Source organism: Rhinolophus ferrumequinum, chromosome 21 (genome assembly GCF_004115265.2).
Source record: "Rhinolophus ferrumequinum isolate MPI-CBG mRhiFer1 chromosome 21, mRhiFer1_v1.p, whole genome shotgun sequence".
NCBI classification, from domain to species: Eukaryota; Metazoa; Chordata; class Mammalia; order Chiroptera; family Rhinolophidae; genus Rhinolophus; species Rhinolophus ferrumequinum.
This window is the reverse complement of record NC_046304.1, coordinates 5,651,313-5,677,721: the sequence shown is the minus strand read 5'-3', so window position 1 is coordinate 5,677,721 and position 26,409 is coordinate 5,651,313. Positions and strand designations below refer to the sequence as shown.

The following is a 26,409-nucleotide window of genomic DNA, read 5'->3' as shown; positions in this document are numbered from 1 at the left end:
TTAGTGGCACATTTTCTTTATCTGTCTAGGAGGCTCGATCATGCTAACCAACCAGGCACCTAGTAAAAAAGCAAGTGAAAAACAAATGGTCCAGCAAACAGCTTGGACGTTTCGTATGCCACCTTTGGTCTTCACCCATCGGCGTCAAGCTTGAAGTGTATATCTACTAACCTACCTAGAGTAGAAGTTTAGCAGGAGCGATAAAGTCGCTGCTTTGTTGGAAACCCAAATATAGTTGACTTCATGCTGGACGGACAGATTATAATTTCCTGCATCTTTTTGGCCACAATTTCCTCATCAAATAGAAGATATAAAGATACATTCTGGATCAGAGAACCTCTGCCACTCACTTCCTAATTCAGGTTCCATCACTGTTGATGGACCCTGCCGTGCACATCACAGACCATCTGACAGACAAGGCGGCTGATGACATCTGACCCTGCCCCCACCCCCCGAAGTTTGCATTCTGATTGGCCCAGGCTGGGTCCTGCTCACGTTGCAACTCATCGCTGAGGCCATCAGGCTGAGCCTCTGAAAATGTACCCCCATCTGGGCACCACTCACCTCCACTGCCACCAATGATTTCACCACCCATCTCCTATATGCCTAAGTCTCCTAATCTCTCTCTGCAGCTTATGCCCCTACCTACCCCTGTCCGGTTCTCACACAGCAGCCAGTGTGTTCCTGCTAGGGTACCAGGCAGACCATGACAGTCCCCTGTTCCCCACCCTCCAAGGGTTTCCCGTCACACCACAAATACAGTGCAGTCCTTACAGCAGCCCACGGGGCCCCACACACCCTGGCCAGCTCCCGGCTCGGATCCTGGAACTGCTCTCTTGCCCCCTCCACCGCTCCCCTGCCCACTGGTCTCCCTGCTCTTCCTCAGATACCAGAAGTATGCACCCCCCCGCCCCCCGCTTTGGGGCATTCCTGACTCTTGTTCCCTCTGCCTGGAGTCCTCTCCCCTCCTAACTTCACTGAGATTACACTATTAGACATCCTGTCTACCCGTGTGTTTATCTTATTACCTATTTATTTTCTGCTCTCCTATGAGACCCCTGAAGGTAAGGACTTCATCTTTGCGTCACTTTATCCCCAGGATCTAGGACAACTTGGCACAGAGTAGGTGCTCAGTAAGTGCTTTTTGAAGGAATAACCCCATCTGGGTTATATGATGTTCTGTAGTCAGAAGAACAGGGTCCGTTAGCCCGGAATCCAGAATGAACTGATTTGAGAAAAAAATGGCTTTTAAACTGTCCTTATCCCGCTGCTGGTACAATCCTTGCTCCTGGGACTGCAGCAGCCAGAAGGTACTTCCAGGTCACCAACCTGCAGCTTTGACTTGTTCCTGGAATTTGCCTTCTCGAATTTTAAACCACCGCCCCACCCACCACTGTCACTGCTGGATTTGTCTGCTCTAGCACCCAGCATGCAACCTGCCGTTTACTTGCCTGTTGATGAACCATTTCTCTGCGTCCCCACCACCCACCGCCAATGGACTGTAAACTCAAGGCAGAGTGTCTGTATCTCACAGCTGTATCCAAGGCCCCTGCCTGGCACGGAAGGCACTGTGTAAGTGACTGTGGTAGATGGGCCATCGGTGGCAGAAGGAATGAGTGAGTGGCTTTAGAGGACTGGCTTGAGGTGGAGGTGGCAGAAGCCGGAGCAGCAGTTGTCTCTGCTCGACTCGCAGACCAGCACTTCAGAGCAGGGAGACGCACACGCCTGTAGGACTGAATCCGGGCTACATGCAGCTCCCGCTTATTTTGTGAGAAAAAGGGCCAGAGGTGAGTCAAGATGAGTTACTATCATTTCTTCCTGGTTTTACTCAGTCTTCGTTTCCCAAATTGTGGTAAATTTTTACCATTTCTCTGTCTTTGGGGCCATCTTGGCTCAACTACTTAGCAGCTAAGAGTCCTTAGTCAAGTTGGCTTCTTGGCCAACATTTCTCTTGGTGTCTCTCTCTCTCTCTCTCTCTCTCTCTCCATCTTCTTCCCTAATTGTCTTCCACAAAAGTCATTGTTTTAACTCACTCACAGCAGAAGGGAGCTCAGTTGTTACCTCTGGGCTGTGAAAGCCAGCATGCATCAAGTACAGTTTAAATTAATGAAACCCCAATCTGGTTTATAAATCAGGGGACTGCCTAAGAAGTGGAAGCCGAGAGAATGGGGTGCCCACGTGCAGAGAAGATCAAACAGGCATGTTGGCCACATTGGGTGGGTGAAGATGGGGTGCCAGGGTTTTGGTCAAAGCCAGTCTGCCCTCACCCAACAGCAGCCAGGGCGCTCTACAGGCTGGGGCACTTCCTGGAACTGCACTTGGCTAACAGCTCCTCTCACTAAGCTAAGCAAGAACGGAGCTGCGGACTGGCCAGAGCAGCAAGGAAGGAGGGACGGAGGGAGGGAGGCAGGGAGGGAGGCAGGTAGGGAAGGAGGGAGAGAGGGAGAGAGGGAGGGAGGGAGGTAGAGGACGACGCAGGGAACTTCAGTGGAGGCAAAGCAAAGTATTTGGTTGAAAACCCCTCCCTACCCCAAACATCTAAGGAGAGCAAGGTGACTAAGATAAGCAGTCAGGGACAGCATCAGCGAGGCCTACACAAACAAAGCCCCCACCTCTTCCTCGCTTCAACAAACACACACACAAACCAAAACAAAGCATCAGTGAGAGGAGAGGCACCTTCCTCTGTGGGGTGGGTTAACTCAATAGCCATTCTGTTAGCCGCTGAGCAAATAATGATTCCAGGGTGCTTTGTGCTCAGCCTTGTGTGGGAGAGAGATGAACCGAGGCAGCCCTGACCCCTAGGAGTTTACTCCGAGATTTTTCCTAGAGAAAGTGCAGCAATGAAGGAGTGAGAGTAGAGGAGGCCCTCCAGTCTCTCACTCAGAGTCCGTGACCCGTGTCTTCGCTGTCTCCAGCCCCAGTGCCTGCCTGAGGGTTGCCATTGCTCACCCTCCCAGGTGCTTCTCCGTGGTCCTGGTGCTTGTGTCTCTTGAGTTGGGTCCTCTCTTCAGGGCTGCATATCCATCCAAGGGCTAGTCTGGCTGTGGGCCCTCGCTCTCCACTAAGGGGATCTGAAACACTCTGAGAATTCAACCCAGCGCACAGCTCTCCCACGCCCCACTCACACCCTCCTTTCTTTATGGGACTAGTGTCTAGTGACGATGCATCACCTCAATTGTGTTTCTGTGTTCAAAGGAAAGATTACAATATAGACCGTGGGTCATCAGGCCAAACAAGAGGGGACAGGGGAGAAGGCATTTTATGCAGAAAGACCAGGGTGAGCAAAGGTCCCATGGGAAGTTGCATGGAGTGTCCGGGAGAGTGTAAACAGTTCTGCATGGCTCGAGCATGGGAGCAAGGGGAGGCAGAGGATGAGGCTGAAGCGAGAAGCCGAGGGACCGGATATGACTGACTGCACATAAGCCTAAGTAACTAGTCTGGACTTTACCCTAAAGGCAAGGGGGAACACTGAAGAATCAAACAGGAAAGGAGCATCACTAGGTTTGTGCTTTAGAAAGAAAATTCAGGCCACAGAGTGGAAGGTAGATTGGGAGAATTGGGGAGAACCGGTGAGTGATGATGGGTCTGAGTCTGGGCTGATGAGGGAGAAGGAGAGAAGAGGGGCAGAGGGAAATCCACCTGCCAGGGCAGTGTGATGGACAGAAGAGAAGCCTGGGATATTTCAGGGTCGGGCTTGGGAGACAAGGTGCTGCCGTTCACTGATGTGAATCCTCTTCCACTGGTCATGTCTCCTCCTCTTTCCTTTACCTGTGGTGACTGATGGCCTGGATTGCTGGTCTCTTCCCATGGAAGACCCAGGCTGCCTCAGGCTGGCCCCCACCCCCTTGTGCACATATAATCCTGCATCCCCCAAAGTATGCAGACCACCAACACCTCAGGCCTCTGCCTGGAATTTCCCCACTGCCTGGCACTGGAGAAAAAGCTTCATCAGCCAGTCTGGCTACAGTTGCATGGTAAGGTGCAGTGCGCTCTAAGAACCAGCTTGCTCAGAACTGTGTGTATTGCCTTGGGGCTGACAGCTTGGCCCCTAGGCCCCGTCAGTCAGTACCTCTGCCCAAAAGGCTTGGAGCAGGAAATTATTCCCCACCTTTCCTTCTCCCCGCTGACCTGAGTCTCTGCATTCTAAATAACCCACCGGCCTAGTCAACTAAAAGATCTGAATTCACTTTTCAAATAAGAATTGGATAGTTTGCCCTAAAACCAGCTGAGGCTGACATTTATTCAGGCCCCTCATGCGGCTATTTTGTACTTGTTCATCTCTACAATATAGATATTCTACCCAGAACCAGACTGGGAGACAAATTCACAGCTAATCTCATAGCAGAATGTATCCTCATTAGTCAACCATTAATCAATCCTCCTGTATCAGTTTGGACTCACAATTGCAAGGCACAGAAAACTCAGCTGAAACTGGCTTAATCAAGAGAAGAAATGCATTGGCTCGTGTGGTTGAAAAGTCCAGAAGCAATGGGCTTCAGGCATGGCTCGATCCAGGAGACAGGTTGTTCTCTCCACTTGTTGGCACCACTCTTGGCAGGGGCTCGCTCCCCTTATGATGTGGACACCCCTTAAACAATTATTCATTTTTTTTATTCACAAATATTTATTGACCTTGTGCCAGGTGCTGGGGATGCAGCAGTGAACAAAATACTCAAACATCCCTGCCGTCATGCCGAAAATATCTCTAGAAGAAAATGCAAAAAGCATGGCAACTGTGGTTGCATCTGGGGTGCTTGGGAGACATCTTATTCCACCTCGTAAGAAAAAAGTCTTGGAAGTGACGTGCTGGCCCCATGTGGTCTGACTAGGGTTTGTGCCCATTCTCAACCAACGCAGCCTGGGTTCCAATCAGTCGGAGCCCATGTTCAAAGGCAGTAATCCCTTCCCGTGGTGAAGGCTTGGAAGTTTGGTGGGAAGCGGGTAGAGGAAGAGGACACAGCTTCTACTTTGGTCCTCAGAGAGGCTTTGGGTTCAGGGCTCTGAAGAAGCTGGAGCCCCTGCAGATAGACCCCACACCTGGGGAAGGGTCCCAGCCAAGGGAGCCCCATTGCTTTGTACACCCACAGAGACTCCCGCCCATAACCCAGACGGCAAGCCACAGGTTTTGCCCCTGGCAGAGTTGTCCTAACCATATTACACCTGGGGTCCCCAACTCATTATAAAGAAAGTCTACATTTATATACAGGCCCGTTTATTACTAAGATCAGTTTATTAAAAGGCCATGAACAGGAGGAAAACCCAGGGCAGTTCACCCCCTGGTTCACTCCCTGATTGGGCTCTTCACACCCAATCAGCCCTACCTATGCCCTGGGATTTCCCAAGCCAGCACCTATCCAGGGAAGGCAGAGCCACCCCAGAGATAAAGCACTTGAAGCAGCACCTTTCATCTCGAGCAGCCTTCTTCTCCAACTGAAATGTTCCTTGGAAGACACTTCCACTTTCTTAGGAATCATTCAGGGAAAACTCTTCTGGATTGAAGAGCCAGAAATGAGCCAGCCAAGTCCATTTTCCACAGTCACCCCCCAACCCTGAGTTTCTGTGGGGAGGGGAGGGCAAAGCATCTCCCTGCCTGCGAGGGGTCTCCTGCTTCCCAGCCACCAGCCACCAGCCTGCAGGGGACCGGCTCATCCCCAGACACTGCAGGAAAGAGGAAATCATCTGCCACAAGCAGAGCTCCCACCCCCAGGCAGCGATCCTTTCCCTCAGAATTGTCCCTGCTCCCTCATCTAGAAAGGGACACTTGGCATTCTCTGCAAGGTATTTTAATGCTAATTTGTTTAGTCAAAAAGAGGAGCCCAAACAGATGTGGACCATTTGGCTGGCATGTAGTTCATTTGTTAGCAAGTGCAAAAGGCTCGTTGGCAGGATATTAAATATTACCTTAGCTATTCACAAACACTTCATATTTCAAGAAAGGAAGGGAGGCAAAGGCTGCATCCTATAAATCAGCCTTTCAAAGAGGCAGAAAGAGGCAAACATTTGATAAATCTATGTCATTGTGCTGAGAGATCAAAGGCCCTAACATATGTATTTCTGCAACCGGCATTCCAGCAGACAGCTATAACAAACGGAGGGCTGGGACAGCTTGAGAAAGAAAGAATTAGCCAATTCGAATCTGTGATTAACTGGGTTTCTTCGGGAGAGGTAGGAGGGTGTCGGTGGCAGTGGGGGGGGAGGGAGGCGGGGCCAGCAAACAGGTGGGGAGGGGCTCTGTCCATGCACTCGTTTGTGACGACGGCGTCTGGTCCCTGGGCTTGTTCCAAGACGAAGGCCCCTTGAGACACATGTGATTAGTGAGAGGCCTCAACATGGAAAAGAGCACAGCAGGAGGCCAGGGTGGCCAGCCCCTTCTGTGGAGGGTCACCAGCCAGCCCAGGGCTCTCTGGGTCTCCTGCTGCCCCTAGCCATGGGCCCCACTTCCTCTTCCTGTTCTCAGTCTCTTCCATAGCCCTGTCACTTCCCCTACCCTTGTATGGCCCTCTCACTTTGCCCTCTCCCCAGCTTGTATTTTAGGTGGGTCAGTCATTCTAATAAGCTGGAACACCTGTGTCACTTGACAGACCCTGAGAGCCCCATCCAGTAGCTCCTGTTCCAGTGGCTAAAGTGTCCACCGTGGCAGTCAGTACTTGCTGGACACTTTCCCCAGGCCTCTGATAAAGGGCCCACTTACAGCTTGAGGAAAACAGTCCGTACAGCTTCAGTAGGAGGGCCCAATGAGCTGAGAAGGGAGACTCGCTGGTACCTTGAACCCTGAAGTGGGGAAGGACTCACTTCAAATCCGAGGGGACCCCACACAGTGGGTGGCTGCTAGGGCTTCCTTGTTACAATTCAAGGGCACAGTGTTCCTTCCTTACCTGGGTCACAGCTCAGCTCCACCTTTGCCCACAATCACCCCTTGGCCTGTATCCTGGCTCCCTGCCCTTTTTGCTTTTCATGCTTGCGTGGCAAAAACCTCAACCCTGATGAGAGCTGACTTTCTACCTACTCACACCTGCACCCAAAGGGCTGAAGGTGCCTGAGGAAAACGCCCAGCCGCACGGACCGCCCTCTGCAACTCATGACGAAAGTCCAGTGTGGCCTCAATGCTCCCGGGTCCCCTCACTCCTTCTTACCTGCGTTGTGCACACATTCTCTTCTCTCTTCAAGCGTCATACCCCTCCCCTCTCCTCTCTCTCGCTGATGACCCTGCTTTCTACACCGTTGAGAAGTGGAAGCAATCAAAACAGAATTGTCCGTCTTCTGACGTACTTCCCTGCCTGCCCACATCTGTTCCCAGCAGTGTGCTCGCCTGTCCGACACCACCGTGAGCTGTCCCCACTCCAGCCTTAAGGCAGACCCCCTATGTGTGTGTGCCTGTCACCCACTCTCCTCTCATCCGCTCAAGACATTGCTCCCGAGAGGTCCTTTCTTCCCTACAACACTAACTGCTTATTTTCTGAATAAGAAATTGTATCTTTCCCACAATAACAAAAATGCTTTGTCTCCCATTTAAAAAGCAAGCAAGCAAACAAACAGAAAACACTTGACTCTGCTTCCTCTGTGGGCTGCCACCCCATTTTTTGCTCCCCTTTCCAGCAGAATTTGTTACAATCATCTATACCTGCTGCTCTCCACTATTACCGTCCCCTCATGCTCTAACACTCACCACCCTGGCTTCCACCCCACCACTCCACCATAGCTGCTCTTGTCAGTGTCCCCCAGGGTCTCCACTCTGCTAAACCCAATGGACCGTTCTCCCCCGTCACCTTACTCAACTTCTCAATGGTATCTGACCCAGCTGTGTCCTTTCTCTTAATTCACTTTTTCTTCTCTTGGCTTCCAGGACACCGTGCTCTTGGGTTTTCCTCCTACTTCACTGGCTGCTCCCCGGCAGCCTGTTTTGCTGGTTCTTCCTCTTCTCCCTGGATTTCTAAATGTGGGAGGGCTCCAGGGCTCGTCCTTGTTCTTCTTCTCCTTTCTCTCTCTACTCATCCCTTTGGTGAGTCCATCCAGTCCCATGGCTGTCACTGCCATCTGTGTGCTGGCAAGTCCCAAGTAGGTCTCTCCAGCTTAGAGTTTTCTAGCTCATTTCAGACACGTCTGTCCAGCTGCCTCTCCATTTAGATACCTAACAGACCCTGCAAACTCAACATGCTCCAACTAGGCCCTACATCTTCCCTCCAAATCTTCTCTGCCCAGAGCCTTCTACCACTGGCTTGACAGCAACTCCATTCTACCGTTTGCTCACCCCAAACCTTTGCACCTTCCTCTCCTCACTGTCTCTCAGACCCCATGTCCAGTGTTTGAGAAAATCCCGCTGACTGTGCCTTCAGAATATAGCCAGGATCCAGCTACTTCTCACCATCCGCCCCACCACCGTCGTTCCTTGCCGGGGTTGCTCCAGTCATTCTCTTGACTTCCAACCTTGCTCCTCTAGTCTATTTTAATACCACTCCTAGACGGACCGTTTTAAATCACATGTCAAATCATGCCGCTCTTTTGCTCTACATCCTGCAGTGGCTCCCCAGCTCACTCAGAGTAAATGGCCTACAAAGCCTGACACAATTAACTCCCATTACCCATCTGACCTCATTTCCCAGCACCCTGCCCCTTGCTGTGTCTGCTTCAGCCACACCGGCCTCCTTGCTCTTCTCCACACTTTGACCCTGGGGCCTTCGCTAGACTGGTCCTCTACCTGGAACACCAGAAAGCCACGTGACTAACTCCCCCTTCTCCTTCAAATATCACCTCAGTGACCATCCTTTGAATTCAGTCATCTAACCCTGGCCCCCATCTCCCACCCACACCGTCCTGTTCACTCTGTTCTACTTTTCTCATAACACTCATAACATACTACAGAATTTCTAACATTTCTATAATTTGTAACACTGTCTAGCACACAGCTTCATTTATTTATCTATCTACCTACCTACCTAGCTATTTATTTATTATGTGCTCGGTTGTTTGTCTCCCTCACAACCTCCTTTCCCCGCTGGGCTGTAAGTGCATTAAGGCACGTATCTCTGATCTGTGTAGTTCAGTTTTCAATCCCATGTTCCTAAAACAACGCCAGGCCAGTATCATGCTGAGGGATCTCCAATGGCAGATCCTCAATAATGTCTTATTGAATGAACAAAGTTGAGTGGGGAATCTTCTGACTAGGAAATGTTTTCATAGAGTGTATCAGACTCCTATTACTTCCAAACAAATTACCGCACACTTGTAGCTGAAAGCAACATGCATTTATTAGCTCACAGTTCTGTGGGTCAGGAGTCTAGGCACCGCGTGGCTGGGTCCTCTGCTCAGGATCTCACAAGGCCCCAAGGGGGTTGGCTGGGGCTTCGGTCTCCTTAGAGGCTCCACTGAAGAAAGATCCCCTTCCAAGCTTCATCAGGTTGTTGGCAGAATTCATCTCCTGTGGTTGTAAGTCTGGGGTGCTGTCCGTTGGAGGCAACTCTCCTAGAGGCTACCCCCAGTTCCTCGCCTCACGTGGTCCTCTCCATAGACCCTCTTGCAACACGGCGCCTGACTTCTTCAAAGCCAGCAAGGGAGACTCCCTCAAGTACAAGACATAGTATAGTCACGAGAGTGACATTTCGTCAACTGTGCTATAACCTGTTGTTCAGAAGCAAGTCACTAATTCTACTCACGTTTATTAAGGGTAGGTTATACAGTGTGAACACGGGGCGGGGGGGGGGGGCACATAACTTTCCTGTCCCCAGCTGCAACCTTTTTTTCCCCAATATTGCAGCCTTTGCCTGCCAGAAAAAGGACTTTCGAAGGTGTTTCAGCTAAGGGGCTAGTTTATGCTGCAGCAACAAGTAACTCCAAAAGCCGCTGGTTTGAATGTTTTTAATGGGATTTTAAAATTCTTTTTGTTCAAACCACATGTGCATCGCAGGTGAGCTGGGGGCTCCCTGCTACATGGTCCCAAACTCAGCCACCCAGGCCAGCAGAGGAGCCATCATCTTAAATGTTGCTGAATACTCTGGCAAGGGGAAAGGAAGGCCTAGACGGTATCCCCCTGGGAGTCCCATGCTCCAGTTCACAAACGTTTCCGCATCACTTGTTCTCAAAATGCCCCACAAGGGGCACAGCCCGCACAACCTACTGTTTCTGAGGGCGAGAGCTGAACGGGTTGGGGGATAGCACCCGTGGCTCCCATAGGAAGCCTGTCTACTGAGATGTGGCCAATGGAGTTTAATCCATCAAAGAAGCTCAAAGAAAAGTTACCTGAAGGACACTTCATACCAAGCAGATAAGCATTACAGAGCTCTTGACAGTCTGCAAGGATCCAACTTCAAGGTAAAACACAGACATACCGTGGCGCTATCGTGGGTTTGACTCTAACCCACCACGATAAAGTGACTATCACAATAAAACGAGTCACACAAATTGTGTCGTTTTCCCAGTGCATGTAAAGTTATGTTTACCTCAGTCTACTAAGCGTGCAGTAGCTTTATGTCTAAAAAATGTACAGACCTTAATTTTAAAAATACTTTATTGCTAAAAAAATGCTGACCATTATCTGAGCTTTCAGAGAGTAGTTATCTTTTTGCTGGTGGGGGGTCTTGCCTCCGTGTTGATGGCTGCTGACTGATTAGGGTGGTGGTAGCTAAAAATTGAGGTGGCAATTTCTTAAAATAAGACAACAATGAAGTTTGCTGCATCCGTTGCCTCTTCCTTTCATAAATGATTTTTCTGCAGCAGGAGATGCTGTTTGATAGCATTTTACCGACAGCAGAACTTTCAAAATTGGAGTCCGTCCTCTAAAATCCTGCCACCACTTTATCAACCGAGTTTTTATAATCTAAGTCCTTTGCTGTCATTTCAACACTCTTCATGGCATCTTTACCAGAAGTAGATTTCATTTCTAGAAAACGCTTTCTTTGCTCATCCAGAAACAGCAACTCCTCATTCGTTAAAGTTTCATCATGAGATCGCCACAATTCACTCACATCTTTGGGCTCCACTTCTAATTCTAGTTGTCTTGCTATTTCCAACATATCTGCTGTTACCTCTTCTACTGAAGTCTTGAACCCCTCAAAGTCATCCTTGAGGGCCGGAATCAACTTCACCCAAACTCCTGCTAATGTTGGTATTTTGACCTCTTCCCATGAATCACAAATGTTCTTAATGACATGTAGAATGGCCAATTATTTCCAGAGGTTTTCCATTTATTTTGCCCAGATCCATCAGAGGAATCACTACCCATGGCAGCTCTCGCTTTGTGAAATGTATTTCTTAAATAATAAGACTTGAAATTTGAAATTACTCCTTGATCCATGGGCTGCAGAATGGATGTTGTGTCAAGCATGAAAACAACATCAATCTCATTGTCCATCTCCATCAGAGCTCTTGGGTGACCAGGCGCATTGTCAACAAGCAGTCATATTTTGAAAGGAATCTTTCCGAGCAGTACATCTCAACAGTGGGCTTAAAATATTCAGAAAACCATGTTGTAAACAGATGTGCTGTCATCCAGGCTTTGTTGTGCCATTTATAGAGCACAGGCAAAGTCGATTTAGCATAATTCTCAAGGACCCTAGGATTTTTGGAATGGTAAATAAGCATTAGCTTTAACATAAAATCACCAGATGCATTAGTCACTAATAAGTCAGCCTGTTCTTTGAAGTTTTGATGCCAGGCATTGACTTCCCCTCTCTGGCTAGGAAAGTCCTAGATGGCATCTTCTAATATAAGGCTATTTCATCTGTTGTGTAGTGTAGCCACCTTCGTTAATTATCTTAGCTAGATCTCCTGGAAAACTTGCTGCAGCTTCTCCATCAGCACTTGCTGCTTCACTTGGACTTGTATGTTATGGAGACAGCTTCTTTCCTTAAACCTCATGAACCGACCTCTGCTAGCTTCCAAGTTTTCTTCTGCAGCGTCCTCACCTCTGTCAGCCTTCACAGCATTGAAGAGAGGAGGGCCTTGCTCTGGATTAGGCTTTGGTTTGATCTTCTGTCCAGACCAATGTACCTTTCTCCATGTCAGCAATAAGGCTGTTCCGCTTTCTAATCATTAGTGTGTTCACAGGAGTTGCACTTTTAACTTCCTTGAAGAACTTTTCCTTTGCATTCACAGCATGGCTCACTGTTTGGCACAAGTGGCCTAGCTTCCAGCCTATCTCGGCTTTCAACACACGCCTTTCTCACTAAGCTTAATCATTTCTAGCTTTTGATTTAAAGTGAGAGACATGTAACTCCTTTCAGTTGAACACTTAGAGGCCACTGTAGAGTTACTAATCAGCCTAATTTCAATATTGCTGTGTCTCAGGGAATAGGGAGGCCTGAGGAGAGTGAGGGATGGGAGTGGCTGGTCCGTGGGGCAGTCAGATCACAGACAACGTTTATCAGTTAAGTTCACCGTCTTCCATGGGCATGGTGCATGGTGGCCCCAAACAATTACAATAGTAACATCGAAGATCACTTATCACAGATCACCATAACAAGTATTAATAATGGAAAAGTTTGAAATATTAAGACAATTACCAAAATGTGACACAGACACACGAAGTGAGCAAATACTTTTGAAAAATAATGTCAATAGAGTTACTGGACTCAAGACTGGCACAACCTTCAATATGCAAAAAACACAATAATCTGTGAAGTGCAATCAAGTGAAGCACAATAAAAAGAGGGATGCCTGTATTCAAAAGTAGGGCTAGATGCTTCAGTGATCGTTAATAATAAAATAATGATTCAAGGATTGCACCTAAATGTGCTTGCTTCCTTTTAGGGCTATTGTTTTTCATTTGTGTTTGCACTTTTTTTTTAATGTACCACACGTGTCAAAACTTTAGGTTCCAAAAGTATCTTGCCAAATTGTTTCCTTCATAAACTCTCAATGCTCCTGAAAAAGGTGGTTGGTACCTGAATGAAATATTACAAATGACAATCCCTAAACTGTGGAATCCTCTGAATCGAAGTGATCAGGGGTCCTTCGATCTCCGGTGGGGACATTGGAATTTTTTGTTATGTAATAGTGGAGTGATTGGATAAAGGCCAACTGTGGTACTTTGGAATTTAGCCCATAGAATTATGGAAACTAAGAGTTTTCGACTACTTTCCAGAGACTTGCTGGACAGGTGAAAACATACATAACATCTGATACAAAATCTAACCTTGCTTTTCACTCTGATATTCTTAAATATTCTACTTATGCTCAACCTTAAGGAACTCTTTACTATATCACCATCGAGAGAAATGCCTATTTACACACCTAGTGATTGCCCTTAGCTAGCTCTTTATTCATAACCAAATATTGCTCCAATTCCATTGTGACTCAGATTTACAAATTGTCGTGGACAAGATTCAACAATAACAACGAACCTGGTTGTTAGCTCTAACCCTGACTCTACTACTGACATATCAGGGAGGGCAACTGTGGTTTGCCGAGGGTCATCACGGGCCTTCTACTAAGTGGGTAAAGTGGCCATTAGGTGGCCACCCCGTATCCATTCTGCTCCAAGTGATTAGGCTCCTAACCCAACAGTTAGCAATCCCATTTCATTCACAAGGAACTGGCTTAGGAATGAGCGTGTGACTTGGCCACTAAGACACGAGGGAGACGTGCTAGATGACTTCTGGGAAAGGTCTTCTCATTTGTAAGCAATGGGGCCCCTCCTCTTGCTCTGGGCATGTGGTACCTGGATGGAATGCCTGTGTCTGCTGCAGGGAAAGCAGAGCCAGAAGACCTGCCGTGAATGAAAACTAGGGCCTCTGGACTTATATAATGATTTGCCTATTGTTTAAAACAATTTGAGGAGGACTTTTAGTCCCTGGCAACCAATAGCATCCTAACTGACACCATGAAGGGAATCGCATGGTTCTTTACTCGTCTTCCAGTGGGGCACATCAGTTCCATAGCAGTGCCACTGGAACCCCCAAGGAATGTGCTCCAGAAGCTCTGCTCTGACCCTGGTGCCACTTTCACCAGCCCATCTGAACCAAAGGACAATAAGCGCAGATGGGTGGGCAGCTTCCTGCAAGCACCACATAATAGAATTGATAGAATGTGCTGAGCCATTTGGCTGATGTTCCCAGAGATCACAGGCCAATGCTCACCATCTGTTGTATTAACTATTGCCCATAATCTTGATTTATAAGATGTCCACTATGATTTTCCCACCTAATTACTCTGGATCTAATATGACCACTTCAATGATCAAAATTCTCGATATACAGATGGATGAGGCTGGAAGGTTAGGTCCAGCTCCAGAAAAGTTAGAGAAGCAGGGATCCATCGGGGCATCTTTCCCGATTGCAGTGCCAGCAGGTGTTCATAAACTCTGCAAGGACATGAACATTGTCGGCACACGTGGACAGAAATCTCTTTCTCTTTTCTGAGGGGATGGGTTACAATTTTCATGGCTGCATTCTAGGTCTTAGCACAGGGTTTCTCATCCACGGCACTACTAACATTTTGAGCTAAGCAATTCTTTGCTGTGGGGGGGCTGTCCTGCGTGTCATAGGATTTTAGCAGCATCCGTGGCTTCAATCCACTGGATGCCAGTAGCACCATCCAGTTGTGAAAACCAACGATGCTTCCCCACAAATTGCCAAATGTCCCCTGGGGAACATAATCAGAGAGAGAGAGAAAGAGAGAGAGAGAGAGAGAGAGAGAGAGAGAGAGAGAGAGAGAGAGAGAGAGAAGGGGGGGAGGGAGAGAGAGAGAGAGAGAGAGAGAGAGAGAGAGAGAGAGAGAGAACCGCTGCCTTAGAAATACTCTCAAATACCCACAGATTAAAAAAAAAAAAAAAACACCTAGTGGACCCTGTATTTTCCCCATCAATCCATCGTTCACTTTCATTTCATTAAATGGTACCCTTTCTGCTCTCAGCCCACAGGGTTTGAATGAGGCTGACTATAACCGGGTACCACAAGTGACATTCTTACCTGGTCTTAATCAGTGAGAGGACACCATCCCCTTGGTCTCAGTGATCTGTTCAGGACTGGTCATGTAGTCTAATCCATGACTGCAAGATTCATGTCTGGGACTTTGAATTCAACAGTTAGACTGTTCTTATGAGAATAGAAGTCTGGAGTTGCTGGCTGCCATCATGTCACTCCTAAAAGAGGGACTCTCTGAGAAAGTAACCACCACAGCTGAACAGAGAGCAAAGAGAAGGGAAGAGGCTAGATCCTGACGATATTATCTGAGTCCCTAAGTCTAGCAATGTCTGATGCAAGGTGCCTCCCCTGGACTTTCCGTTTATATGAGCCAATTGATTTCTTTTGGTCTTAAGCCGTTTTGCGTTGTGTTTTCTCTCACTTGCAAAGAATCCTTATTGCAGTATTTAAGGAGGTTTGATCTGCTTGCAATCTGTAATCTTATTTCCTCTTCCCAATATCCACGGCCTGTTACTGCATGAGGATTATATTTGACCTTGAAGACTGCACTTTTTTCTTTGTTGTTTTCCCTACCTTCAGGCAATTGTCCAGGATGCTTGGGGATTGAAGGACCAGGATGAGGACAGGGAGAGTTCACTTTAGAAGTGGGACCCTCTTCCTCTGGGCCTGGAGAGTAGGGTAAACTGGTGACTAAAGAAATAGATTTGGTGTTGGTTCATTTTATGTGTCAACTTGATTGGGCCAAGGATTCCCAGATATTTGGTTATTCTGGGTGTGTCTGTTCGAGGGTTTCTGAATGAGATTAACATTTAAATGAGTAGACTAAGTAAAGCCCATTGCCCTCCCCAGTCTGCAGAAGGACTGGATAGAACAAAAAGGTAGAGGAAGGGAGAATTTCTTCTCTCTGCCTGCCTGAGCGTCTTTGAGCTAGGACCTCAGTCTTCTGCTTTTGCACATGCACTGGAGCTGGAATTTACACCATCTGCTCTCCTGCTTCTTAAGCCTTCAGACTCAGACTGGAACTGTATCATCCGCTCTCCTGGGTCTTCTGCAGGCTCACTGCAGGTCTTGGGACTTCTTAGTCACCATTTCACTGTATGAGCCAATTCCTTATAATCAATCATCCAATCAATCAATCCCATTGGATCTGTTTCTCTGGAGAACACAGACTAACACAGATAGGTTTTGGAAGAACAAACATGTAAGGAGGAAATCCATGCCTTCCTCGGACTCAAGTGTTCTCTCCCTTTATTTGTTTACACTCCTCAGATGTAGGTGAGGTTGCCCTATAAATTAACGTTTGCCACTACAGAGAAGGGGTCCTACTGCTTCAGAAAGTTTCAGTGAAATGAATAGGGCATGTAGACACAAGGCTTCAAGAATTTTAATAAAGTCTTTATGTAATTGGAAACGACTTGGTAACTTCTGGGTTTGCGTTTCAGGGATACCTCTTATATCTTTGTATCACACCTACCTGTGACCCAACTGCCTGAGCAGAAGTGCCTAAGCTCAAAAATAAAATAAACATATTTATATGTAAATTGTACAGATTTCTCCCAAAGCACGGGCTTTATTTGTGGATTATGGGCAGCTGGCATTATATTTAGAAAGACTGGTGGTTACTCATAAAACCTGACATGGTTTCCTATGCTGAAAGCAGTAAAATTAACGTATTTCGAAACTCCCATGAGCAGCAAGGCCTTTGCCACCTATTTAATGAACATATGCCTGCAGAGTTTTACAAACAATTTCAGGGGGTCCATGGAGTCCCTAAAAAAACTCAGGCTGTGGGGAGAAATCAGGCTGTCTCTGATGTGATCAGGGGATTTCTTCACAGAATTTGACCTGCTCTTTTCAAGTGTCTTACGTCCCCTGTCACATGCTTAATCCCACGCAGACTGCTTCAGAAGTTTCAAAGAGCACTTGTATCAGTTCGGTCTCCATGCTGATGGAAAAATCATGCATTTAAGAGTCAGACGGGTCTGGATTCGAATTCTGGTCTGCCACCAGCTGTGCGACTGTGTTACCACCTCTGCAAGCTCCAGTCTTTCCCCCCATTTGTAACATGATACAGTTCACAGCCATTTCAGAAGGTAAGCGGAGGGGTTGGCGTAAATAATTAATATTCTTTGTTCTGTACTGTGTTGCCTCACTGAACTTTTAGTTTGACTAATGATTTTGCTGAATTGCCCAATTGTTTTGGCCTCGCGTAGACACAGCCAGCGGCTATGAAGTAGAACAAGATTGAAAACAAAATCATAACGTCTTCAAGTGTAGGGTGTAGGCGTGTGTGTATGTTCACGTGTCCCGGTGTCTGGCTGGGATTCCCTGTTTACATTACCCACTCATTCTAGGCGTCTGGTCCTTTCTGTTTCTGTCTACTGTGTTTCCCTGAAAGTAAGACCTAGCCGGACCATCAGCTCTAATGCGTCTTTGGAGCAAACATTAATATAAGACCCGGTCTTTATAATATAATCAATATAATATAACATAACATAATGTAATGTAATATATACCGGGTCTTATATTAATGTTTGCTCCAAAAGACGCATTAGAGCTGATGGTCCAGCTAGGTCCTATTTTCGGGGAAACAGGGTAGGTGCTCAGCTCAGGATTCCACCCCTTTCCCCAACTCCTTCTACCTTCAGACAACAGTGCCTCCTAAAGAGGTCCCAAACCTTCCACTCATCCTGTTTCCTCCTAAAATCTTTTGTTTTTAATCCTCCTAAAATCTTTATTGTGGCATTTAGTACATCCTATTTTCTGTCCTTGCTTTTCAAGGGTCATCTTTTGCATTCCGTGGGCATCACACAGTGCTTGCTACAGAACATGTGTATTGAGCTGAATCCTCACTTATCCAACTTTCTTTGCCTCTACACATCCCCCGAAATTCCCTTGGCATCTCCTTCCTGCAGGAGCCATGGTGCAGTACCTAGTCAGCTCTCACTCACTCACCGCGCCCCCCACCCACTGTATTAGTTTCCTAGGGCTGCTGTAAGGAATTACCAGAAACTGGAGGCTTAAAACAACACAAATTTGTTCTCCCTCAGTTCTCAAGGTCAGAAGTCTGAAGCTGGTATCACTCACTGGGCTGAAATCATGTGCTCCCTCCGGAGGTTCTGGGGAGATCCTTCCTCGCTTCTTTCAGCTTCTGGTAGCTGGTGGCATTCCTTGGTTTGTGGTTTATGGCCGGGTCACGCCAACCTCTGTCTCCTTTGTCACATTGCCTTTTCGTGTGTGTGTGTGTGTGTGTGTGTGTGTGTGAGAGAGAGAGAGAGAGAGAGAGAGAGAGAAAGGGAGAGAGAGAGAGAGAGAGAGAGAGAGAGAGAGAGAGAGAGAGAATTCTCCCTCTACCTCTCTCGTGTAAGCACATACATCCTTTGTTAGAACCCACCCAGATAATCCAGGATAATCTCCCCATCTCAAAACCTTAATTTAATCACATCGTTCGCTATATAAGATAATATTCAGTTTCTAGGGATTAGGACCTGATATCTTGGGTGGCATTTCTCAGCCTACCACATCACAGACAGCAGCACCACAGGGGTGTTCCCCGGTGGCTGGGTTTGTTCCAGGTGACACTGTCAGTCTGGTCACAGCTGACTCCTGACTCAGGAGGACAAGTCCACAGGCTGGAAGGAGCCAATAAGGTCAGATATCAAGGGCCCAGTTTCAAATTCCTGGGAGAGTCCATTAGTGAGGACCCTACGCATTAGCATAGTGTACATAAGGCAGGAGCTGGCACACCAGAGGTGGCAAGCCACATCTACCCAGGTACAAACTAAAGGTGAGGGTAAGCCAAGGCACCAGCAGGGGCTGGACCTGAGTGGAGAGGAGAATGGAGGAAATTCTCAGCCCCCTGAGAAGTGAAAGGCTTCTGATTCTAGGTCCTTCTGTAATCAGCTCACTTTTTGTTTCTTATCCCTGGACATCCATGAAATTAGCTCTTGTGTCCTTAAAAACAAAAACAAAAACAAAAACAAAAAACCAACTCACTGTATTGAAGTCGTTTAAGTTAGCTGCTATTCTTTAGACCCCCCCAGCCTGGACATTCGTCTCCCTCTTCCTCATGGCTTTGGTGATGCTTCCAGTTCTGCCGAGAGAAACTCTCTTTTACCCTAAACGTCTCTCTACTTCACCTCACTTCTCACCCTCACTGAAACGTCCCCAGTGGCATCTACCTACCACGGTCACATTTACACCCTCTCATGGCCCTATTACAGGGGTTAAACATGAAGAGTTCTTCTCCACCCTTCTCCACACCGAACTCAGTGACTCTCACCAGTTTCCCCTTATTATCAGCTGAAATTCAAACCATTCATCTGTTCAGTTCTTGCCAAATAATCACTGCTAACAGCCCCTTTGCACCAGAACTCATCTCCACCTCTCAGCTCATTTCAACCCTGTATTTATCCTTCTTTTTCTCTTTACATCCCCTGCTATAATCCTCATTGACAACAACATCCATTTTTAATGAACCAGTAACTCCCTTTGATCTCCCAGCTCTTAGCCTCCAAGCCTTACTTGATTTCTAGCTCCACTTCCCATCTGCCACCCACAAGCAGGGCTGCCTCCTGAGATCTCATTCCCTCCATACAGGTCTGCAAGAGGAGCTGTATCGGACACAAATTTTGCTCACCTCAAATTTCCTCAGCTGTCCTCTTTCTTTCTCAATCTGTAACCCCCCACACCCCTTGCATTAGTTTCTCAGGGCTACTGTAACAAATTACCAGAAACTTGGTGGCTTAAAACAAAAAGGCTTATTCTTTCATAGCTGTGGAGGGCAGATGTTTGAAATCAAGGTGTGGGCAGGGCCTCTAGGGGAGGATCTGCTCCTCGCCTCCGCAGCTTCGGGTGGCTTCAGGCCTTACTTGGTTTGGGGCAGCATCACTCCAATCTCTGTCACAGTCTTTACATGTCCTCCTCCTCTGTGTCTCCTCCCTTCTATCATAAGGACACTTGTCATTATAATAGAATGCTGGCTGATCTCATCTCAAGGTCCGTAACTTAATTATACCTGTAAAGACCGTTTTCCCAAATAAAGTTATATTCACAGGTTCCAATTGGACATAGCTTTTGGGAGACAACAATTCACACCACAGCACCTCTCCAATTTCAAATGTGAAAAACAAACCACACTGTAGGGCCTGGATCTGGCGTCCTACAGTCAATGAAGGGACAGGTGATGCAATCTGGAAAAGTGAGGAAATAACTCCCAACTGATGAGCCTTGACCAATGCAAAACAAGCAAAGGAGAAAACCAGGTGAATAAATCCCTAGCCCCCTCTCGTGGACCTCCTACAACACTTGTGGAGAAGGCTTGTGTGCTAGTGAGAAGCCTGCCTGCCAACCCACCCCACCTCTTCTAAACCCTTCGGGAAGTAAATGCCCACGAAATAACATCTCTTCCCTTTTCTTCCCTCACCTCACTTCCCATTGCCACTCATGCACACTTCCATGGGCTTCTGCCTCTCAAATAAATTGTTAGCACCTTACTTGCTGTCTCACGCTTTGCTTTCTAGAGGAATCAAGTTACAGCTCTGGCCGGCTATGCCCCGGGTTTCTGTGGAACAGGAAGTGGTGCAGGTCGTCTCCTCAGGTAAGGTACTTGTTTTTTGTACTACGCAGACTACGTCTGATTGAAGGAGAGATTTGTAGGCTGCCTAGTGTCCTGCAGGGGGCCTGGGACAGCTCTACCCAACAGGGGCTTGCTGAACTGGAGCGTGAATGACTGGAACAACCAGAATTGCTGTGAGAAGCTGAGTGATGCAGACAGCAGAGTGAGGAAAAGCTGAAAGGCAGGGAGAAGAGGCAGATGCAGAAACAGACATGACGATGGCCTGTAACAACGGGGCCAACCAGAGGAGAGAGCGCGGAAGCTCACTACTGGAGGGTGGTGAGAGGGGCGGGGCAATAGCTTTCCTGAGACCTGATTGGGCAACTGTGCTCAGATCTTGAGACATACTGGGTGGCTGTGAAGAGTGCTTCCTGGGCCTCCTCTGCCCTTGTGGTTCTTACAGTGAACTCCTATCCTCTGAGCTGATGAGGGCTTCCTGACTCCGTGCAGCCTAGAAGAGCTCAGTGAACACAACCTCCTTGACCCCTGACCTCCCTGGAGCCGTCACTAATGGACTGTTGGCATCGCCAGGAGTTTAATCATTGCACCATTGCCCCCCTCCACACGTGAACCACTTTCATTTTGCCCAGCTCCCCACATGCTGGCATCCTAAGCTTTGCAATTTTATTGACCTTTTTCTGTCACTCCTCATAGATTCATAAATATCTTCTTCCCTCTACTTCTTTTTTATTGTATACACATAACGTAAAATTCAACATTTTAAGTGTATAATTCAGTGGCATTGAGTACGTTTACAATGTTGTGTAATCATCACCACTCTCTGTTTCCAAAACTTTTTGTATCATCCCAAACAAAAAATCTGTACCCGGTAAATATATTACTCTCCATGCCTCCCTACCCTCACCCCCTGGTACCCTCCATTCTACTTTCTGTATCTATGAATTTATCTATTCTAGATATTTCATATAAGTGGAATCATACAATATTTGTCCTTTGGAACCTGGCTTATTGCACTTAGTATAATGTTTTTAAAGTTCCATCCTTGTGTCATATATCGGAACTTCATTCCTTTTTGTGGTTGAATAATATTCCATTGTGTGTATACCACATTTTCTCTATTCACTCATCTGTTGATAGACACTTGGGTTGTTTCCATCTCTTGGCTATTGTGAATAATGCTGCTATTAACACTGATGTTCAAGTCCCTGCTTTCAATTCTTTTGGACATATACCTCGGAGTAGAATTGCTGAATCATATGTAATTCTATGTCTAATTTTGTAAGGAACTGCCCAAACAAAACAACTGCATCATTTTATATTCCCATCAGCAATGCACAAAGGTTCCCGTTTCTCCGCAGGTATTACTCTCTGTTTTGTTTTTGTTTCATAATGTGTGTGAAGTGGTACCTCATTGTGGTTTTGATTTGTGTTTCCGACGTGATGAATGATGCTCAGCACCTTTTTATGTGCTTATTGGCCATTTCTATATCTTCTTTGGAGGAATGTTTATTCAAGTCCTTTGCCCATTTTTATTTTTTTTTAATTTTATAAGGGAATATTGGTGGACGTGTGTTTCTCCAGGGCCCATCAGCTCCAAGTCAAGTAGTTGTGTCAATCTAGTTGTGGAGGGCGCAGCTCACAGCGGCCCATGTGGGGATCGAACCGGCAACCTTGTTAAGAGCATCGCGCTCTAACCAACTGAGCTAACCAGCCACCCCCCACCCTCATTCTTTTGTGGTTATCCCTTTTCCCAGAACTATTTATTGAAAAGATTGTCCTTTCCCACTGACTACTTGGAACCCACGTTGAAAATCAACAGACCAAATACAAGAGGGTTTATTTCTGGGCTCTCTATTCTATTCCATTGGTCTATATGTCTGTCTTTATGCCAGTACCACAATGTTTTGATTACAGTAGCTTTATAGTAGGTTTTGAAATCAGGAATTATTAGTTCTCCAAGTTTGTTCTTCCTTTTTAAGACTATTTTGGCTATGTAGGGGCCTTTGAGATTCCATGTGAAATTTAAGATGGATTTTTTATTTCTGAAAAAAAATGCCAACACAATTATGATAGGGGTTGAATCTGTCGAATGTTTGGAGTGCTATTATCATCTTAACAATATTAAGGTCTTTCAGTCCATGAAAACGAGATGTCTATTTATATCTTCTTTAATTACTTTTAGCGATGTTTTGTAGTTTTCAGTGTACAAGTTTTTAACTACCTTGGTGAAGTTTATTCTTAAGTGTTTTATTCTTTTTGGTGGTATTGTAAATGGAATTGTTTTCTTAATTTCTTTTTTGGATTCTTCATTATCAGTGTATAGACATGCAACTAATTTTTGAATGTTGGTTATGTATTCTGCAACTTTTCTGAGTGTGTTTATCAGCTCTAAAAGTTTTTTTGTGTGTGAAATCTTCAGCATTTTTCTACATATAAGATTATGTCATCTCTGAATAGAAATTATTTTACTTTTCCCTTTCTCGTTTGGAGGTCTTTTATTTATTTTCTGTTGTCTAGGTGTCCTGCCTAGAACTTCAAGTACTATGTTCAAAGGAAGTGGTGAAAGTGGACGTCCTTATCTTGTTCTTGATTTTAGGAAGAAAAGGCTTTCAGTCTTTCACCACTAAGTATGATATTGGCTTTGAGCTTTACATATATAGCCTCTATTATGTTGAAGAAGCTCCTTTATATTCTTAGTTTATTAAGAGTTTTATCATGAAAGGGTTTTTGTCAAGAAACATTTGTCAAATGTTTTTCTGCATCGATTGAGATGATCATAGGGTTTCGTTCCTTCATTACATTAATGTAGTATGTTTATTGATTAATTTTCATATATCAAACCATTCTTGCATCCTTGGAATAAATCCCACTTGGTCATGGTGTGTAATCTTTTTCATATGCTGTTAAATTCACTTTGCAAGGCTAATATAATAATATAGAGAATGACTAGATTAGGTGGGGTCTGAGGTGCTATTTTTCTAGTATGCCAGGGAGTTTCCCTGAACTGGGGATATATCTAGTGAGACTGAGGCCGGAAAGCAGCCCACTGTACAAAGAGTGGGGATAAAGGATGCCAGGCTAATGGGCAGCATTGGCAAAGGCTATGGTTGAGAAACACACTCAGAAGACTAAAAGGCAACTGCAGGACCATGAGTAAGGAGAGGAGGGCACAAGATGAGGTGGAGGAGCTGGATGGTGGTTGAAGGCCACTTGAAATGCCATGGGGAGCCATACTTTTCATTGAGATATAATTGACATATAACACTGTGTTAGTTTCAAGCATATAACATAATGCTTTGATTCATGTATATATTGCAAAATGTTTACCACAATAACTCTTGTTAACATCCATCCATCACCACACGTAGTTACAATATTTTTCTTGTGATGAAAGCTTTTAAGATATATTCTCTTAGCAACTTTCTAATATGCAATGCAATATTGTTAACTATAATCATTGTGCTGTCCATTACATCCCCAGGACTTCTTTAGTTTGTAACTGAAAGCGTATGCTTTTTGACCACCTTCATGTGGTTCACCCACCATCCACCCCTGACTCTGTCAACCACCAATCTGTTCTCTGTGTCTATGAGTTGGGAAGCCATATTTTAAGCAGAGAAGTGACACATTTGATTGACCTTTTAGCGTCACTTTTTGCTGAGTTGACAACTGATTGGACGATAGTATTGTGGAAGCAGAGAGGCTGGCTAGGAGGATGTTTGTAACAGTCCAAGACAGATGTTCTGGTGGTCTGGACTCGGGGTCCAGAGGATGTGTGGCTATGCTGTAGTAGAGGATGTGGCAGGACTTCCTGACGGATCAATTGGATCGATGAGGGAATGGGCAAGGAAGAACTTAAGGATAACTCCTAGTTTTCTGTAGGTGATGAAAAGACAATGGTGTCATTTAGTGTGATGGAGCAAATCTGAAGGCAGAAAGCATTCTCTTGATTTATCTTAAAATGGCTACAAGACCTCCGAGTGGAAATGTTGAACAGGAAGTAGACCGTATGAAACTGGTTCAGAGATGAGAAGACCAGGCTGGAGATATAAAATTTGGAAATCATCAAAACATAGATGATATTGAAATCCATGGGAATTGATGAGATCAACTACCTAGAGCATGGAGAGTCAAAAGAAGAAGGAGACCTCAAACCTAACATTTAACGGCCAGGCAGACAAGGGGAACCATCAAAGGAACTGCCTAATGGTAGCCAGACTCTAAATGGTGTCCATATCAGATCCTCCCAACCTGGAGACACCAAAACAAACTTTCTCTGGAATTATCTGATGGGATCTAATTGCTTGAATCACTGCTTAGGTAGTAACTGGTTTATACTCAGGAGTCCTGAAGCCAAAGACAGATGGAAGGGAATGAAATGTTGCTTTCGAAGGTGGGTAAATCCCTCCTGGATGTGGCAAAGAGATCCCCAAGCCTCTTCCAGATCTATGCTCCTATAATGTCAATTCACTATACAGGAATTTTTCACACTTCCCCAGTTCCTTTAGGAAACAGCTATTTATTTCTGAATCACCAAAAAGGGAAAGGAGGCAAGGGGAGAGGAAGAGAGACTCCTAGTATATTACTATTTCAGTTTCCACCTGAATTTACCTTTTGTATTCATGTATTCAACTACTATGTCTTTTTCACTTTTATAATGAATGGATGGATACCTTTATAATATCTACACTTAATGCTATCAAGATTGTTCTGTAGATTGTGAGCTGTACGAAAGCATGGACTGTGTTTCTGTTGCTAGCGCCTCGCCTAAGGGATAGCAAGAAAGGCTGAGCAAATGAATGAATAAATAAAGGAATGAAGGATTTGAACTTGTGAAAGTTCCAGAAACTCATTTACTTTAGAATCTAGAGGATCTAAAGCAGACCACAAACTGACATTATCCATAAGAATTTAAATGGTCATTAATTAAGTTATTACTCCAATGCAATAATCCAGTGTGCTTAATTACTTTAATGACTCTGAGCAACAACAATTTGTTGGCCATTTACTATAGGATGCTGCCAGGCGCCAGGGGCCGGTTGGAGGGTTTACAAAGAAGTAGAAGAGCTGGTCTCTGGATGGTGAGCGGAGATATGTACAAATAGAAGAAAACGAATAATGCAGGAGTGGTCTGTGCATCTCCCAAAGAGGAGACCTGGAGCTAGAGGCTCCTGTATTGTGGAATGGAGACAGCGAGGGATAAAGCTCTGGTTGGCCTCTTTGCTGCAGTCTGGATGACCTTCAGCAAGTCACTTTGTGTTGTTGAAAAGCAGTGTTCTCTTCTACGAAAAGGAGTGTTTTGACTCAGTGCACACAGAAATCCTTTTGATTGTAACATTGTCGTGGGGTGGTTTTTGTTTTTGTTTTTTTGTTTTTGGTTATTTTTGTCTTCAGGAACTATCGGAAAGAAATAGGAGTTTGTGTAGCCGAGAGGTTGGAGATCCGCAGACTTTACCTACTTGTGTTTGGCTCGGATATGAACAGGTCCCAGGGCTCTTTTAAATTTTACTTCAAATCTGTGGCTTTTAAAATCACCTCCATTTAAAATGCAGGCAATTTCACATACAAATGCAGTTTTGCAGCTTTGCTGGAGAAATCAGAAGATCTGACAGCACCGGGTAGTGTGAGCCCAGAGGTGGTATTTGCTGCTTTTTTGTTTACCTCTGTCCTCTCTGTTGTTTCTTACCCAGCCTCGCTTGGTCTCAAGTTCAGCCAGGTTTCAAAACAGGAATCTGGAACAGAAGGAGTTCAAAACTTATCCTGCAGGCAGGTGATTGTCATGGGGGTGTGTTCGTGGGGGCGGGGGAGTGATAGAGTGCTCTCAGTACGGTGGATCAGAACATCTGAGTGTGTTTCCAATCCCAGAGATTCAGAAGGTACCTTCTGCGCCCTTCCTTACCTGGGATTCACGGGGCATCGCGAGCCATAGTACAGAGAGGACGTTAGGATGGAGGGAGAATGGTATGCAGCTACCAT

The 26,409-nt window shown here is 46.0% G+C and overlaps 1 pseudogene; it reads right to left on the bottom strand.

Moving 5' to 3' along the window:
- LOC117012852 (tigger transposable element-derived protein 1-like) lies at nucleotides 1-26,409 on the bottom strand (annotated as a pseudogene).